This window comes from Cynocephalus volans, chromosome 15 (genome assembly GCF_027409185.1).
Source record: "Cynocephalus volans isolate mCynVol1 chromosome 15, mCynVol1.pri, whole genome shotgun sequence".
NCBI classification, from domain to species: Eukaryota; Metazoa; Chordata; class Mammalia; order Dermoptera; family Cynocephalidae; genus Cynocephalus; species Cynocephalus volans.
This window is the reverse complement of record NC_084474.1, coordinates 43303801-43322607: the sequence shown is the minus strand read 5'-3', so window position 1 is coordinate 43322607 and position 18807 is coordinate 43303801. Positions and strand designations below refer to the sequence as shown.

General features: G+C 32.2%; 1 pseudogene; it reads left to right on the top strand.

Annotated features, from left to right (window-relative positions):
• LOC134363672 (isoleucine--tRNA ligase, mitochondrial-like) overlaps positions 1 to 17522 on the top strand; it is a 43204-nt pseudogene extending 25682 nt beyond the window's left edge.
• The last annotated feature ends 1285 nt before the right edge of the window (positions 17523 to 18807 follow it).

Below are 18807 nucleotides of genomic sequence, written 5' to 3'. Positions count from 1 at the left end.
TGATTTTCTTTTTCTTTTCTTTTCTTTTTTTTGTCATTTTTGTGACCGGCCGCACCGCACTCAGCCAGTGAGCGCACCGGCCATCCTTGTATAGGATCCGAACCCGCGGCGAGAGCACTGCTGCGCTCCCAGCACCGCACTCTCCCGAGTGCACCACGGGGTTGGCCCAGAAAATGATATTTAATACCAGTCTTCTTTCTATAGCAATAAAATATATATATTTTTTTTTTCTCTGTGGTTGTTTTGTGATTGCACAAGGAAAAAGAGGAAAATTTCAAGGTACAAAAATATTTCTTCATGGCTTTTAATAACGGGAGGGTATTTTAATAAAGATATTAAACATAAATTTACAGAGTATAGTAAGTGACTTTTTTTTTTTTTCTTCAGATACTAGAATAAAAATTTCAGTCAAATAAGGTGTTTTTGTTTATTAGGTTTTCTTTTTCTGGTTTTGTTTTAATGAGCTCTTTATCATATTATTTCTGTAAGCCTAAAGACCAGAAGTTTTAATGAAGGCCACAGTTGGGAATTTCTTAACTCAGTATTCTCATTGTCCCAATGTTTTGTCCTTTTATTTATTTTCTTCTTCTTTAGGCTCACATGCAACCCGTTGAGTTAATCATACACCCCAGTTCATATTCCATCATCATAGTCATCAATGTCAAGAATTGCCCTCTTTTTAAACTTTCTTCTTCATTCCCATGCCATCCTTCCATTACCTCCTTCCATGTAGGTGCTACTCTACTGGGTTTGCTATGTCTTTAAATAATTATGCATCTTGGTGTAAAATATACTTTTGTAGACAATTTTAAAATGTCAATAAATGTTATTGATCTATGTATATCTAAATCTTTTTTTCTCCTTTTATTGAACAATATCGTTTTTACAATCCATCTGTGTTGCTAATACATGTATCTAGGTTTTGCTTCAAACTGTTACATAATATTCTATAATTTAGTCCACTACATTTTAATTATCTGTTCTACTCAGAATTGATATTTTCTACTACAGAAGAGAAGCAGTTATGGAAATGAGTAAGAATATATCCCCAGGAGTGAAATTTCTGAGTCCAAACTTATACATGTAGTCATTTTTACTGATTTCTGCAAGAGCACTTTTTACAATGGCTGTTACAATTTATGCTGTCAGTAAAAGTGTATTAGACTTTCAGTACTTCCTCATCCTCACCAACACTTGGTATTATCTATTTTTCTATTTTTGGTCATCTTAGATTTTAGATTTGCATTGACATGCTTCCTAGTGAACTACAGCACCAACTGCTTTATAGTCATTTGGTGATTCTCTGTTTTGAGTTACAGATTCCTGTACTTTGCTCACTGGTTTTTATTAATTTTTCTGTATTTTTCTTGTTAACTTGCAGGAGTTCATTTTTTCTACTTATTAATTTTTTTGGTTTTATACATAAGATCATCTTCTAGCCTTTGGTTATGGTGGGCATCTGTTGTTGAAGAGTATAATAGGCAGGATAGAATAGGCTATGCTGCAGTAACAAATGACCCAACATTACTGCAGTTCTGGCTAGCCTCCAGAGAAAACCCTTCAGAATGGGGACTTAGGGATCTAAAAGGTTTCCATCTGTTGGCTCTACCATCTCAAACATGTTTTTTACTGTTGCAGAGGAAGGGAAAATAGACAGCATAATTTAACCTCATAGTCTTACCTATGTATCTTTAACCAGAAGCAACTCATGCCATTTTTGCTTACAGCCCATTGGCCAAAACAGGTCACAGTTCCTCAATCTAGCTACAAGAAAGAGTAAGACATTTTTGATGGGCATGTAGGATAGCATTCACTACCTGCCAAAAGAAAAATCCTTAAATTTGATATAATTTAATCCATCAAAGTTTAACCTCATGACTTACGTTTTAGGAATTTTGGTTATAAAGTATGTCTCTACATTAAAGATATTCTCCCATATTTTCTTTCATGAAAGTACTCTCTCATACTTTCTTCTATTAGCTTTGTAGTTTCAGCTTTTGCATTTAGGCCTCTAATCTACTGGAAGGCCATGTTTGTTTTGGTGTAAGGTAGGAGTCTTTTTATGTTTTTTATTCAGGTTTTCCAACAGTATTGTACTTAACAAGCTCTTTTTTTACCATTGCTTTGGCTACCCTCTTTATCATGTATCAAGCTATTATCTCAAAAGCCTAATTCTAAGGTCATTTTTCTATATTTTATTAATTATCTTTTAATTTTATTATTAATACTAGCTCAATATTTCCTCTTTAATGTCCAAACAGCTTCTATTTCTTGATTTCTAAAACTCTCTTAAAACTTGTTAATTTGTTAATTATTTTATTCATTTCATAAATATTATATTTAATGAAAATTTTCATATTCCCAGGACTAGATAGGCATAGGGAGTATGTACTTGAACTATGTATGAATCTTCTTAAGAAATTTGTAGTTCAGTAGAGGGAGAGACATATCAGGAAAATACAAGTTAATGTAAATTCACTAGGAGCACTCATTATGTACAATGATAGCCCTGAAGATAGAGTGAGAACTATATAAAGGGATGATCAGGAAAGAGTTCCAGAGATAACATATTGCAGTACATCGGGGGGAAAACATAGCTTTAAATATATATACCAGAAAAAGATGACAGGAAGAAAATTAATGAGCTAGAAATCTACATTAAAAATGTTTTAATAAAAGTGAATTAAATAAAAAGTTTAAAGATAATAAAATAAGTACAAAAGTTAATGTAGCAGAGAAAAAAAGACACATTAAAAAGAATTAACAAAAGCAAATGTTTGTCTTTTGAAGAGAGCTTTAATATAGGCAAACCTTTAGTAATGCTGATCAAGAAAAAAGAGAAGGCAAAAATAGCTATTAGAAATAAAAAGCAGGTTATTTTCATGTACAAATGATAACAAAATATAATTACAGAATATTACATGAAAATATTTGGCAATAGAGTTTAAAGATTAGTATGAATGTTAAACTTCTTTTAGAATGTATCTTAATAGTTTAAAGAAACAGAGAAATTGTACCCTGCTATGACCATGAAAAAAATTACGCAGGTAGGCAAAAATCTTCCACCAAAGAAAGTGACAGGTCCAGATGGTTTTATAAATTAGTTCTAACAAAGTTTCAAGGAAAAGCTTATTCCAATCTTCTACAAACTTTCTTGCAGAGAATGGAAAAATAGTGAATGCTATTCATCCATGATGGTAGTAGAACTGTACTGAAGCTAATACCAAGGTCAATGTAGGGAAAAAAAAAAAAAAAGCCAAACCCAGCCTATTGAGGTTAAAATAAGTAAAAAAAAAAGACATCATGCCCCAAATGGGTACATCTCAGGTTAGTGTAATGCATCACAGAAACATTTTTAAAAAAGAACAATATGCTCTCTTCTTTGTAGATGCAGAATTTCTCGTATAAAATGCATCCACTGTTCACAATATGGTTTCTTAGCAAGCTACAAGAGGAAGAAAATGTCCTTATCTTAATAAAGAGTATCTACTAAAATCCTGTGAAAACATAATTTTTGGTAAATAACTTTACATTCATTCCTCTAATATTAGGAAATAATACAAGGTTCCACTATCACCATTTTTACTGCACATTTAACAAGTCACCATGCTACATATAATAATAATAATAAACAAAATTAAAGTTAGATGTAAAATAAGAATTTAAATGTAAGAAAAAAGTAATTTAGAGATTATATATAGAAAATTAAAAGAATCTTCAAACAAATTAATAGTATCAATACAAATATATAGCACTATAGCTAGATATCAATTTAATGTACAAAAATCAGTCATGTAGCTCTGCATCAGCTACATTTACAAAGTGTAATGGGGAATACGTGTTTGTATCATTTAACTGCTTGTAAAGTTTAATTTGTTATGAAAATGTACTGAACAAATGTATATAGCTAGAAGGAGGTGAGTTGAGTATGTACTTATGTGCAGGCTCAAAATTCTCATTAGAGTAAAATGTTGAAATCTAACTAATTTATAAAAAGAGCTCATAAGCCTTCAAAGTTCTACTTCATATACCACAGTCAAACTAATTTTACTAAAAAAACAATGAATCAACTCATATAGGTCAAAACAGAAATCAACAAAGAATCAATAAAATCAATATTTGTGAATATTGTTTGTATTATACCTACCAAAGTAAACTATCTGTTCTTCAAGTTTTAGGGTGTCAGGGTAGGTAGGTGGGAGGAGTGGTTCTCCTAAACACCAGAAACAGAGTTTCCAATGGCAAGAGTTCTTCCAGGATGGATTGTCATCACCTGGCTGTTATGGGGATACTGAGACTAAGTCATGGGCTTCTGACTAGGTCAGAGATATGCTCTGCAACTGCCCTTCATGTGTGACTTGGAGGAACATCATCTCAGTGTGCTCCTCTTTTGAACCATTGATGGAGAAGAGCTAGCAGATAATCACTCGCTCATTTGGGCTAAGAGAGATGAGGAATCCACATTAAACTAACCAGTTACTCTGATCCCTTATCATCGATCTATTTTCTTTTTATGTTTATCCACCTCAAAGCTCATCTTTTGCATTTGCTTATAGGGATTTTAGGATGTTCCTGGTTTCCTCTCATACCTTGATTTTTACAAAGGATGTAAATAACTTTATTGTTATTTGTCCAGGACAAAGCCAGACTTTAGATATATATAGTTATTAAATAATATTCAGTGTCATTATTATGACCTGGTATTTGTTTGATTAAAATTTTCCATTACAAAGGTATTAATCCCATCACAAGGGTTCCACCCTCATGACATAATTACCTCCCAAAGGCCCCAGCTCCTAATACCATCTTATTGGGGGTTAGGATCTTAATGAATGAATTTTGGGGGATACAAACATACAGTCTATTACAGTCTCAAAGATTCCCCAGCTCCTGGTATACCCCCAGGTTACCCTCAGGGACTGAATATGAAGAATTTCACTCCTGTAATTGATTTATGTTATATGACACAGTTGGCTTAAAGAAGAACGATTATTCTGGGTGGACTTGACCTAATCAGGTAAGCACTCAAAAAAGACTGAGCTCTTCCTGAAGTCAGATATATTTGAAGCCTGGGAAGGATTTAATGTGACGGTGAGTCTCTATTGCTGACTTTGAAGATGGATGAGGCCTCATGGCAAGGTCCTGAAATAGCTATTGGGAGCTGAGAGCAACTCTGATCAACATCCAGCAAAGAATCAAGGGCCTCAGTCCTACAACTGCAAAGACCAGCCAACAACTTGAATGAGCTCAGAAGTGGATTTTCCCCTAGAGCTTCCAAAAAGGAATGAAACTTGGTCAATATCCTGATTTCAGTCTGTGAGAACAAGCATGGTACCCAGCTACCTTTTGGCACCATGAGGTAGACAACTTTACATCAGAAGCATTTTATTTACTAATTCTCCCCCTTAAGCATTGCATATTTCCCATTTAACATACCCTTTTATAAGTCATTTGGGCTTTTCCACACAGACACAACTCTCATTCTCCCCTCTGCCTCCTCTCTCATCTCTATCTCTATGTGTTTAACTGCAAAAAATTACTATTTTTGAAGATAGATCCTATTTTCATCAATTATCTTACTCCTCCCTTACACCACCACAGTTAGGTATATCATAACTCTTATTTATCCTTTATTTTTAGATATTCTCTATTTACCCACATTACACAGAGTCCAAATCAAAGTTCCTAAAGTAAAGATCTGGCATTCTCTACAAATGAAAGCTTTCTACTATCTCTCCTTTTACTGTTCATGTATTAATAAATTATATATGAACTCTTTGATCTATTTCTTTCCGCACAGTCTAGAATCTACCTTTTCATTCCTATCTTTCATTATTCCCCTCCTTGTACCAGAAGGAACTTGTGTGCACAATAAATTCTGTGCCTTTTTTTTTTTTTTTTTTTTTTTTTTTTGGTGGGGGGACACTCAGATTCTTTAGTACTTACTTTAGCATGAATGCCATCTCTTCCTATTAAGATCTTATGTAGCAAGGCCTCTCTCAAGTGCAACATCCCCCATGTAGAAATCAGCTTGTAAGTTTAATGGTACCTAGAATGTTCTCTTCAATTTTTAAAGTAAATATTCCTAATGTTTATATATAATTTCTGCCTCTTCATGTGTACTTGCTGTATCTATCCCTTCATTTTTGCTCACTAGCCTCTATTACATTAATTCTCTGTATATGTATTTTCTCAACCAGATTGGAAATTTCATGTAACATAACAAATTGCTATAAGCTCATCGTGCCTAAAACAGTACATTATGTGTCATATATATCTGATAGAGTTCATCTATAAATTTATAAATTCTGCCTTAATATTTTATTAAGTCTAAAGACATTTTTGTTTATAAGAAGTATTTAACAGTGACTGTGGATAAACTATTTAGTCTTTCAGTGCCTCAATTGTCTGAGGGATATTGTCCTCATAATTTCATTGGGAAAATTAAAAAAGAGTACTCATGAAGTGCCTACTACATAATAATTTTAATTAAGTGTTAGCTACTATTATTATATTTATTATTATCATTGCTTCTATTGTTAGACTATAAAAAAACTCTACTGGTAGATTTCTTGCATTCTCCTTTCATGTGCCTAATTAATCATTGGTCCTCTGGCTTTGCTTCAGAGTTAAAATAAAAATAAAACAAATTGACAAAATCTCAAAGAAATGAAAATTGAGTACCAAGAAGTAAGGCAGCGAGGAGTTGTTATGCTTTTTGCCAGAAAAATGAAGCAGCAAAGTAGTAGGAGAAAAAAAACTTAACAAATCACGCACAATGCAGCAAAGTGCACTAACCCTTGATGGCCTTTAAGAAATAGTCACTGTAAATCTCCAAAACCTCTTTCCACTTCCCCAAGAGAAGTTAAAAATTCTTCCTTACCCCATAAAAAAGAGAAGTAACACCAGTGCTGCCATGAGAAACACTAGATAAATAAGTGGCTGAAAACGCCAGTAGAGAAAAATCCCTTCCACTCTGTTCTATATTTAATACTCATTAGGAACAGCAGATGTATAACAGATTATATTTTCCCTGCCAGGAGGTTTTACTGGTAATTTTTTTCTCAAGATTATTATTGTGACATTAATGTTAACATAGGTATTTTAAAATATGTGGAGCCCCAAATTTAATGCCATAAATACTAGGTTGTAAAAAGTATGTTCAAAAACATATCCAAACCTATAATAACTGAGCCACCCTTGTTTTAAGCTTTGGTACTTATCACTCTTTTCCTACTGAACTCATTTTATTTTGTTGTTGTTTCCTACTGCTAAGTAATATAAGTTAGAAATATAGAACCATTTTCTTGGGTCAAAGATGTAAGCACATATAAGCATATCATTTAAGACCTGTTTGCAAATGTTTCTTTTGTCTATCAGAATATTATTTTTCTGTTTCTTGTGACCTTTCAATCTGCATACAAAGCAATCTTTTAAAAAATAGATATAATGTATTTCAGCTAGAAACATTCCACTGCCATCTGCTCATTGGTGGGAATGTAATACAATATTTAGATTAAATAAGTCTTTCATTTGAGGACAGCCTAGTATTTTTTGAATTAATAACGTGACATTTTACTTTTTCAAGTTATAAACTAATCCTATATGGACTGAAATATATCTGGTCTGGTCAATTTAGAGAAAAGTCAGAGTGAAGCGTAACCCATAGCCCCAGGAACCCCAGAAAGAAGCATCAAGAACAAAACAAATTATAACAGTTTTAGTTACTTATTGACTGGTGTGTTAAGCCACATTTAAAACAGACAAAAAATGAACCTGATTTTCTTTTCCTTCTTGATGTCATTGATTGTTCTTAACAACACAGTCATTTCTATGTTACAGTGCTGACCAGCATCTCTTCTATTAATTTTCATAACATAATATGATTACCACAAATTAAAAATAGGGAAAGCATGGTGACCTCGTACATTTTCTCTATCTTGAGTCTTGGATTAATCAGGTTTTAGGTTATATGAAAATAGTTCAACTGACTTATGGATGGTAACTGTTCAGTTTTGTCCAATGGCTAAATTGGGACTCCCCCTGGGACTTTAAAAAAGGAAGAGAATATGGTTGTGAGGGAGGATGCAAAATGTTGACATGCCTAACAAAGTATCTGTGCTTTTTGTTAATAGACTAACATATTCCTGCTCATTGCAGGTGAATAAGTGCCCTATATAAGTGCCCTATTTTTCTGAATTCTTTTGGTGATTCTCTCTATACTGGAAATTTTTTTTTTTTTAAAAGCAGGACAGAATTAGTAAGTTTTTTATGTTATTGCCTGTGTTTCAAGTAGATCTTCATCTCCAAGAATGACTTTCTGTCACCTTCACAGGGACTAAATTTACTCATGAAAAACAAAAGGCAACCATTAAGGGCAATATGCAACTATGTGGTAAATGATAAATATAAGGTATTTCCAATATGATATAAACTTTTTAAATGGTTACAGGCTACTTCAAAAGACTTTAATAAATTTCACTTAACTCAGTGCAAGTTATTTTTCCAAATGGTTCACACATCTGTAGTTTCCATTTAAATGCTTTTTTATTCTTTGTTGGATGCATTTTGGTTTTGCTGTCAAGGAAAACAGAAACCTTTTTTTCAGCTCTATCCATTTGGATGAGGAGTGACATCTAATGACCAGTTAAATTGAGGGTATTTGTTCTTTAGAGGTCATAGTTTCAGCTCTCCCCTAGAGAAAACTATATCTGCAAGTGACATTAAACTTTTGTATACTATAAACTGGGCTTTTGAAAAACACATCTTGAGAAGTCAGCAGGGACCCTGAATTTCATTTCAGAGTAAGGTTTGAGCCTTTGGATCAAATACTCCTGTAACAAGTCTATTAGAATATGCAACAAAATGTAATAATTCTCTCACCAGCACAATACAACTGCTCTTTTCACCCCTTTTATGAATAGTGATAGGTATAGAGAAGGATTATAAAAGTCAAAGCTGAGTTTTCCTCTTTGAATTGCTGGGAATATATTCATTTTCCACAGAGTAGGAGATTATCTCTAAATAAAATATATTAGTGTTTTCAGTTTTGATAAAACGTCCTCAAACAGAAAGATAATGCTCAAGAACACTTTTCTTTGAACAATTTCTTTTTTTTTTTTCCTTTTAAGTGATGAGGTTAATATGAAATTCACAAACAAAATCAAAATGTGGGATCATTTTTACAATTTGAGCTATGATTTCCTGCTTTACAAAGTGCACTATGAGTTTTAGATATTACAATTTCTGCCATTTTAGCATTTTCATGATTATGCCATTTACGCAATGCCTGTCATCTAGAATTTCACTCCCTTCTCCATCCCAAATTAAAATGGAAGCTCCATGAGGTCAAACATTTTTGTCTGTTTAATGTTCTTCTGTGACTCCAGTGCTTATGTTAGTTTCAATCACTTGGTTGGCACTCAGTGAGAATTGGTTATGTAGTGTTATTTGTATAGTTAATTTAAAGGCTACACACACACACACACACACACACACACACACACACACACACACACACACTATAGAATATAAGTTTGAAAGGAAATAGAATGCAATGTGATCTAATTTTACAAAAGTACATGAATACATTTTGGGGAGAAATTGCTTAATTTCCATTTCTAAGTATAACTCTAGAATTTTATTTTTGAAAAATACCTTAATAAAAATCATATTATTGGATATTGTTGTATTTCCAAAATACATTGAGGAGAATGTGATACTGTTGTACATTTTTTGGTAAGGTAAATTTATCTTGATATTTTTCTACAATTTTGAAAAAGACCATGAATATTGGCAGTTAATTCATTTACTTTCAGCATTCAGCTGGATGAAATAAGTAACATCTTTCAATGCAGAAAGTTCTTTAATTCATTATATGCATGCCAATGTCATCAAGGTATAATTCCTAAGCTGTAAAATTCCAAAAGCTTCTTAAATCACTGAAACGTTGGAAATATTTTTTTGCCAAACAAAAGTTTAGCTAGAGGAAAAATCTACTCGCTTCTACTCTGTACACAGATGTAGAATTTGAGATGCTCAGTGGCGCATTTGGTAAAGACTTTCATTTTTTGCATACCACTGTGATTCATGGACTTTTCTATGCACATTTGTGTCAAAGACTTTGCTTATTACTGAAAGACTTCGTGATTGTCAAGGTCTTGAATCACCATTTTTACCCCAGAGGTATGGTTAAACAAAAAAGAAAAGAACTTGATATTTTTCCTTTTTACACAGAAATTCACTGATTTCCCTAAGGATCATTCTTTAGGTACTTCGAACCAACAGTGAAAATCCTCCTACCCTTCCACAACCCCATCCCTATCTTGTTTTTTGTTGTTATTATTAATTAAGAGAAAAAGTAGTGAGAAAATTGTGACTTGGGGATCTTTTTATTGCACCATTTTCAGCTGAAAAAAATGAGGTATATCTACATACAAATATCTATATTCCTCATAAGAATAAACCAAATCTGTGATATCTTTTGACCATGCTTCAATCATAAAGAATAAAGGCGAGACACAGTAGGACTTTTGGGGCTGAAGGCAATATGTCATAAAGGTGGTGAGAATTATAAAGTCTGGTTAATTTTCCTGCAGAAAGGACAATGATGAACACCTTAGAATTTATTTTAAGTGTTATTTGTCAGGAAAATTTTAAATTCATTGGGTTTTTGCTGGCATTAGTAATACACAACTTGCCAAAGATGACAAATTCTTCTTGATTCAACATAATCTTGAAGTATTCTAATATTCCAAGAAAGAAATAGGCAAAGTAAGCCATGATATCCCCCATTTTTTTTCATTGATTATCAACAAAATCAGAAGTTAATATTTATTGAAATTTAGAGATGATTTGCTGATTGAGTAATATAAGATCATTCCTCAAGGCCACTTTTTTATTCATGACAAATAGTAAGACTTCTCATTCTAATGCATTTTTAGATATTCCACTTACTTTTTCCTTTGCTTAGAACTTTCTTCTTTAATTTTTGTATTCAGGCCTTTGCTACCATATCACGTCCTCAGAGGAGATACTGCTGAAAACTCAATCCAAAGTAGACCTGGTCGTCTCTTATTATCATCTATTATTTTATTTTGTATTCAAAAAGCATAATTATTATATCACCATTTGTAACCCCAGAGGAGAGAGTCTCTTTCCCAACAGTCCCAGAAAAGTGTAGGAATTGTGTCTCTTTAAATAAAATGGATCTTGTTTCTAATTTTTAATCATCCATGTAGCAACAAGGATAGTTAAAGCTGACTGGCCAGTCTAGGGTTACTGGTCTAACCCTGGAATGGCCAGGGAATCCCCTAAAGAAAAATCAAGATATCAGAGGATGAAATGGATAGTACACAGGATTATAATAATAGTTATAATCCTTGTCTTTACATTTATGTGCACCCACTATCCCCAAAGGTGAAATAAATCCGAAATACTAGATTTTTTAAAAATGACTGAAAAAAAAATCTCTATGAATAATGCCTTTGTGAATTTTAAGAGTTTTTGATGCAAAAATACATACATGATTAAGAAGCATAAAAACTTCATATTTATTTTGTATGAAGTCTTTGTAGAATATTTGCAGAAAATAGTACTTAAATGTAGCAATAGTTTGAATACTAGATTTTATTTCAAAAATTCAGGGTCGAGATTTAAAATCTAATAGCCAGAACTTAAGTTTATTCTGAAAAATAATTATAACTTCCTTATTACCTAACAAATTCAGGCTGAAGTGACAGAGTGAAGTGCCATTAAATACAGGACCAGCTGGTGTTTTCACACTCACATTATTGCTCACATGTCGAAAATACATCTCAACATTTGTACATATGAGAGCTTTTATTTTGTTTCAGAATTTTGGAAGCTAGTAGTGTGACTGTCATCTTGACAAAAAGAAAAGTTTTATGAAATACATGTCAGCTCTTATCAACTTAGCAACTCAGTAAGAATGACTGGAAATCTTTACTTACACATTATGTTGAAAGACTGTAAAGGATATATATATATATATATATATATATATACACAATTTGCCTAACCCAAGTTATATCAGTTTTATGTTACTCTCAAAGATAACTGCCAGTTAGTTCAAGTTGCTTATTTAAAAGAAATTATCTTATATTTTCTTAATCTACCTCTAAAATAAATCTATTATGTGCTGTTGCATCTGTTTGTAAAAGATTACAATTTTAACATGGTTAATGTTAGCGTTGGCAAATACACTTGAAATCAGGACATCTTGTTAAAGTCCAAATGCCCTTGCTTCTGAGAAGGAATGAAGAAAATGTAATTTTCCTTTCCGAAGTACAGCATCACACAGGTGTAGTGTTGAGAGCAATCAATACCATTTAGTAAAAATCAAGAGCAGGGAAACATAAAACACCATTCAAGATCAGAGTAGGTAAGGATTTTTGGTGACTCTTACATGATTCTGTATCTAAGTTTAGCAAGCCTTTGATTTTGTGTTTTCTTCCTTAATAACATGTTCTCTGACAGATAGCTAGGTTCTTTCTCCAATGCAACCTAAATTTCAGTTGTATTCAAACAATGTAATCTTTGATATGCTACTTACACCTATTTGATGGGCAAGAAATGTAATTAACTATGGTTCTACTTTGACGGCCAGCAATGTTTTGATAAGCTATTTAATAGGTTTTTAATTTTTTTAATACATCTATGTGTGTTGACTGCTGTGCTGGTTATACCCAGAGCAGAAATTTCGTAAAGTTCAGTACGGACCAGGACATTATCAAACCAGCTTTCACAGTAAGCTAAAGGAGTGCAAATTTCCTTTGTTTGTAATTCAGGCTGCATGCTTTGAAGTGCAAGCCTGCCAAATTACCACAAAGCAATCAAGGGAGCGTTCAACAATCATGCTTATGATGGAAAAAAATATATATTTCATTGCACATGAGATACTTTTGACTTTTTTGACTAAATCCTAGTAGAAACATAACTACCTGTAATAGGTTTTCTAGTTATATCTTTTGGTTCCCAGATTAGTGTTTTCCAAAGTAAAATTCCGTGATACTATTATTCTCTAAGATGCTGTGTCCCACCTGACTGCTCACACCCATCGCAATCAAAAAGTGAGACTGCTGTATGCCAGAAACAGCCATTGAAAAACTTTGAAACATTTCCCTGTTTATAACTATGTGCTCTCATCGACATATAATGAAATTTTAACAACAGACACTGTTATTTTATTGTCAGGGCACCACTGTACAGAAAGTTTGGTGTGAAAATATTCAATATAAAAGCCTGCATTTGCCAGTTTCACTAATACGTTATAAGCTACATGCAAGGCCATCGTTGGTATCATTATTCATAATTGATTAAAAGGACACAGTTGAAGCTAGTATTAATTCATCATAATTGTATAAATGGCATCACTGTACTTATTTGCATCTTTTGTAAAATAAAATTTCCTGATACAACAACATTAGCTTAACAGTATCCACTTCAAACTGATTTACGAACATGTTCAATCATACGTTGAAGCTATTGTTAGCCTCTCTTTACAATCTCCCTTTAAATTGCCTAAAATGGGAGAAAAAGAAGAAATATATCAAAATATTTACAATTTTTATCTTTGAGATATGCAACAGATTCCTACAACGGATAATGCAGACTGCATTTCTAATTAGAATACAATCAGTAAATCTTATACTCAAAATATTTTCTTTAATTTTAAATTATTTTAGAGATAGTTTTTAAATCAGTGTTTCTACTGTTTTCAGCTCTTGCTTTTATTGTGTATATGTGTGAACATGCCTGTGTGTGTGTGTGTGTAGAAGGATATAGGAAACATTTCAAGAATTTAGAAACAAGAGGTAGAGAACTAAACATAATATATATCACCCAAAATGCACATTTAGTTTATTTCAATTTTGTATTATATAATATTGAGAAACATTTGTTGCTTCCTTCCTTTACTCATTTAGTCATCATTTATTCAACAAACATCGAATGCCAACTGTGTGCCTGAGTCTTTCATAGACAATATGGATACAAATATTAATATGATAGTCTGTATAATGGGGAAAGCTGGCGTATAAACAAAGGGTTATTCTGTAATGTGATAAATCCAATGAAAGAGATATACAGAGCTGCATTTGTACCAACAATATATAAATTTAAACATTGATATACAGGAAATGTGGAAAAACAATACAAATTATTCCATGGTATTTGAAACATAGAAAAATTAAAAATTTAGAAGTGAAATTTCATTGTTTATCCTCATGGGTGTAATCTCAGAAAATATGCTTTGTAGATATAACTAAAACACAATTTGGCAAATAATTATTTAGTGAAGATGATACATTATTAACTCTCAGATTCTTATACAACTTCATAAGGCTGTCCAATCTTTTGTCTGTTACTTTGTATTCAGAGAACATACTTCATAATAGTAATTTGGTTTTCAATATAGATATTTATCCTGGTAAGTAAGGTTTCTGTAAGAAGCTTTATTGTGAGCTTACTAACTAAATCAATACTTCCCAGTCAACTGACCACCATTTTAATTCACAGTTTGTTTCTACTGAGTTTGATTTTAGTATAGGATTCCATTGGATATTTTTCAAAAGAGGAGGAATTATCCACTGGTTGTCTGGACTAGAGTTAAAGGATTAGTTCTTGCTGGTTTGACAGTACTTTTGTCTTTATTACATATATTTTATAACTCACTACAGTGCCTTGCTCTCTACATAGTAGAAACATAATATTTGATTAATGAATAAGCATTTACAATTAATATTTATATAATATATTTTATTTTGATTTCTTGTTAACACTATGAAAGATTAAAATATTCATGACTAGTCTTAGAATTGAAACTGGGTAATGTTGCAATTTTGTGGGTAAGTTTTCTAACACCAAATATTAAATTATTCTACCCTGGAACTTGGAGTTAGGGAGCATCGAAGTCTTAAGTATTTCTCAGCATGTGACTGTGGATATGTCATTTTGCTTCTCTCAAAATGAGTTTTTCCAATTTTTTAAATAAAGTTAATGTTTGTTTCACTCAGTTGTGATGAGATTTTTTAAAAAAAATTTATGTGGATACATAGTTTAAATTTCATAGCACTATAAATGTGTTATAGATAAAAACCGTATCATATCATTGTATGGGATGACAGTCCACTAAGAGACACTTTGTAGAAATGGAATCATTATGTAAGTGGTGGGGAGAAAAGGTGAAAGACAAGAGAGAGAAAAAGAAAAGAAGATACCAAAGACAAACTTTGCTTCTCAATTATGCCATGACTACATTTGACAAAATTCACCCTCAAAATGAGACTCCTTAAAGCTTTATTCTACCTCTGAGAAATAATATTGCTTACCCTAATACTACTCATAAACAATCAAATGGGTTATTTGATATTTAAACATAAGTTTGAATTAATAGGTAACTGAACCAGTTTTGGAAATATTAGGTTGACTTAGAGTAATGTATTGGATTACTTTAGCTAAGCTCAACCTATGCTTTTTGGCTCTGAGTTTATAATCTAAAAAATACAAAGCATAGGATAAACAAGTCAATGTGAGCAAACAAAAGAGCACAACTAATAAAATAAAGTTATTATCTACTCTGTATAAAACTGTCATGTTTATCAGGCTGTTGGTTATTTGCCGGAATAGAAGTATGGTGTTATGAAATGTTCCAATTCTGGGGATATCTATATATCTGCTGAAGGTGAAGTAACATGTATTGCTTCTACTTGGGAAACAACATTTGAAGATAATTTTTCATTTTTGGGCGTAGATTTTGAAAATGGAATTTGTACTAATCTTATAATTCACTATAAAACTTTTTACCTGCAAAGTATGTGACCATGATGAAAGGAACAGGATTGGTTCACACAGTCCCAGTTGGTGGTATGGAAGCTCACAGCGTAGCTTCTCAACATAACCTGTCAATGGATTATTTAGTGGATGAAGATGGAATTTTCACAAATGTTTCAAGTTATGAACTTCAAGTCTGACCTTGAAGAGAATACTAATATGGTTATAAAGATGTTTTGGGCTACAAATAATTTTTTGAAAAAGGAAAATTGGTACACAGTTATCCTTATGACAGGAAGACTAAGAAACCAGTGGTTATTTGTGCCAGAAAGCAGTGGTTTGTAAATATCATAGGTATTAGAATCACAGCCAAAGAATTGTTGAAAAGGTGAAGTTTATTCCTAGATCAACGCTGAATGTCAAGATCAAAATCACAAGCAGGCAACTATATTCATGTAAATCAAGGCAAAAATTTAGGATGTTTCAATTCCTTTATTTCATCATAATACAAAAGATAAACTCTTGATCAATAGCCAGACCATTAAGTGTATTGTTAAACTAGAGGAACAACATGGCAGTGATACCTGATAAACATTTCCCCCTGAGAAACTTCTTCCAAAAGAATTCTTATCTCAGTTTAGTGGTTCTGAAGTCTTGGAATACATGCCGAGTTGGGATATTTAGACATCCAGTTTAATAGTGGATTTTCATGGCTTCATGTTCCTCCAGGTCATAACAAAAGAGCAGATTTGTACTTGGAAGAAAAAGATCAGCTTGGGGATTAGTTTCAGTCTTCCTTGATTAACAAATACGGTAAAAAAACAAAAAGTCACATTATAAGACAGGTTGTTCATGGATTTACCCTTGGAGCAAAGGGAGAATAAATGTTGAAGCCTCTTGAGAATGTTGTTAATCCTGATGTTATCATCCATGGAGGACAAGTTCAGAGTAAAGAGCATCGCTACGGGGCCTATGTCCTTTGTTTGATGGGTAACTGAGTCCAATGTCTATCTGTACATAATGCTGCCAGAGGTGAGATTGGCAGATTTAAGACTACACTGTGCTTTCATTTGGGAAATGTGACTAGTTCTGATCAGAAAAAGAAATCATCCCTGCTAAAGATATGTACGTTACAGACCAGTCTATACTAGACTTACCTGTAGGATTTTGCAAACAATATTGCTGAGTCATATAAACAATACAATCTTGGAAGAATTGTTGGCTATGATGAACATTTTATACCACAGAACTCTCTAACTTTTGTTTTAGTATAATCATAGATTGGCTTTATTGTGAAAATGAAAAATTTCAAACGACACTCTTGACAGACTGCATTAGTTGAAATTTTTGATATAATAGCTGATTCTTTTGCTGATATTCTTCAGCATGTATTCCAGCATGTATCTTATGTTAAAGAATCCAGGAATGTTTTTCACACTGTATGGAATAGTACTTGTACAAGTTTTATCTCAAAGAAACCTGGATTTGAGAAAGCAGTAGAGCACGTATGTGCAATGAAAGATTCATTTCTTAGAAGCATTTCTTGCAAAAATATAGCAGCACAGTATGAGATTATCATTTTGAGAGATCCTAAATTACTTTTGAGAATAGAGGTGCTCCAGACTGAAGAGACCATCAGCACCTCTCAGTTGAATAAATTAAAAATGATTTTTCAGATTGCCAGACAACTTTACTCCCTCAGGAACAATGAGAGACAACTGCAAGTGTAATTGAGCATATATGGACATTTTAAATCAGTTTAGAAGTTTGTAATATTCTTGAAGAATCTTCAAATAAAGTAACTGTCATTCTAACTATCAAATAAAAATGCCTTGATTATTGAAAATATATAGCCAAGTCTTCAAAAACACTCTGTTCCTGTTGTGCAGAAGTTTTTGGTCAGAAGTAGTACTTCACTCTCTTGTTAATAGCTCTCTGAGAAAGAAATCCCCCTGACAGTACTGATTGGGGGTTTAGATGGATTGGTTATAATATTGGAAAGAAATTCAAGATTTAGGTGCAAAAGTGAATGGTGGAAGATGAAGTTCAGACCATAATTCTAAAATAAACTGTATAGCAACAGTAGCACAAAGAACAATAGCGGCAAAATGGAAATATATTGTTAGTTTCTTATGTTATGCATGTAGTGGTATAGTATTATTTGAAGGCATTCTGTGATAAGTTAAAGATTCATACAGTAAATTTTGGAGCAATCACAAAATTGGCCATATATATGTATATGTACATATATATAATCAATATTAATATATATATAAATGGCTAGTAGAGGAGAAGAAATAAAATCATATTGGAGAATTCAAAGTAAGGCAAAGAAAGAGAAAAAAGAACAAAGAACAGATGATACAAATGGAAAACAAGATGATGTAAACCCAAACGTACTGACAACACTAAATATAAATGGCCTATGTACTGCAATTAAATGGCTGAAATTGTTAGATTGAATAAAACAACAAAAAACAACTATAGCCTTTCCACAAGAAACTTGCTTTTATTATAAAAACCCAGATATTAAATGAAAAAGATGAAAAATGTGCTCTGCATCATCTAATAAAATAAGAGTTAAAGTAGCTCTACAGACTGTTTAGATTTCAGAACAGAAAATATCACCAGTAATAAATAGAGATGATTCATAATAACAAAAGGATCAATTCTTTATATACAAGCTACAAATATTGTGAACTAAATGATTAGAAGAACATAACCTTTTAAAATTTATAAGAGAAAATCTAAAAAATGATTAAAAGGAGATTTATACATTGAAATACTTAAACTTGAAAAAAAGAAAAGATTCAAATTAATTATCTACTTCTGCATCTTATCTTTAGAGTCTATGAAAACAAAAGTGCATTAAACCTGAAGTAAATAAAAATAACTAATAAAAGAATAGCCAAAATAAAAAAAAGAAAGAAAAGAAAAGGAAAAATATAAAATCTGTGAGGTCCAAAGCTGTTTATTTTTAAAGATCAAAAAAGTCTATAAACTTCTAGCTTGATT